Genomic DNA, 494 nt, shown 5'->3' with positions numbered 1-494 from the left:
GGGCTGCAAGGTCAGCAGTTCGAAACTACCAGCTGTTCCGCAGGAGAAAGAGGAGGCTTTCTGCTCCTGTAAAGATTTACAGCCTCGGAAACACTGTACAGGGTCGCTATGAGTTGGAACCGACTCCACGGCACATAACAACAACAACGTATAGATAGATAGATACACAGTATATTATTTGAGCATAATTACTTTAAGATAGACACCCAACAATAGAATTTTGTAGTCCCACTTTGGAATTGATGACGAAGCCTTGATACACAATGACTAACACCAAACCAAACCCATTGACAATGAATTCATTCTGACTCATAGTAACACTATAGGACAGAATAGAACTGCTCCCTAGGGATTGCAAGGATGTAAACCTTAAACTACCAGCGGTTCCATGGGAGAAAGATGAGGCTTTCTGCTCTCATAAAGATTTACAGCCTCGGAAACCCTGTGCAGGGTCGCTATGAGTCAGAACCGAATCCACGGTACTTAACAACAAC

The sequence above is a fragment of the Chrysochloris asiatica genome, unplaced genomic scaffold, assembly GCF_000296735.1.
Source record: "Chrysochloris asiatica unplaced genomic scaffold, ChrAsi1.0 scaffold00116, whole genome shotgun sequence".
Classification (NCBI taxonomy): Eukaryota; Metazoa; Chordata; class Mammalia; order Afrosoricida; family Chrysochloridae; genus Chrysochloris; species Chrysochloris asiatica.
This window is presented reverse-complemented; position numbering follows the sequence as displayed.